General features: G+C 43.8%; 1 pseudogene; it reads right to left on the reverse strand.

Annotated features, from left to right (window-relative positions):
* LOC119593862 overlaps positions 1-505 on the reverse strand; it is a 4,561-nt pseudogene that overhangs the window by 3,722 nt on the left and 334 nt on the right.

A 505-nucleotide genomic window follows, 5' to 3' on the forward strand; every position in this document is an offset into this window, starting at 1 on the left:
TCACCATCATTATAAGTGGGAGGGAGGATACGCTGAACTGGAGTGTTACTCTTCCCCCACACAGGGTTGGCCTGATTGTTACATGAGCCGTCTACAGTACGGTACTTTTGGTTAATCCCCCCGCAGTCTGGGTTTCGCGGGCACATCTCACTCAGCACCGTGCTTCTTACATTGAGATTCCTTAGACCATGTCCACCCCGATCCTTCGAGAGCTTGAAACTGTAAGAAAATTATGATAATTTCTATAAAGACATATACGATACTCAAATTCCGTTAAACACAATACGAACGCAATAAACAGTTTCCTGCAGTCAACAAAATTAACAGGATTAATTATAAATACTAACTCTTGCATCATGTTCTTCGACGCCATAACAATCGCAAGTGCATTTGTATGCATCTGACGAGCACCTCTGCTGATGTCGAAGACGCGCAGGTGTCCTTCGGCGGGGTGCCAGACTGCAGTACTATATTATTCCTGCACATATATATGACCAAAATGTAA

Source organism: Penaeus monodon, chromosome 32 (assembly GCF_015228065.2).
Source record: "Penaeus monodon isolate SGIC_2016 chromosome 32, NSTDA_Pmon_1, whole genome shotgun sequence".
Lineage (NCBI taxonomy): Eukaryota > Metazoa > Arthropoda > Malacostraca > Decapoda > Penaeidae > Penaeus > Penaeus monodon.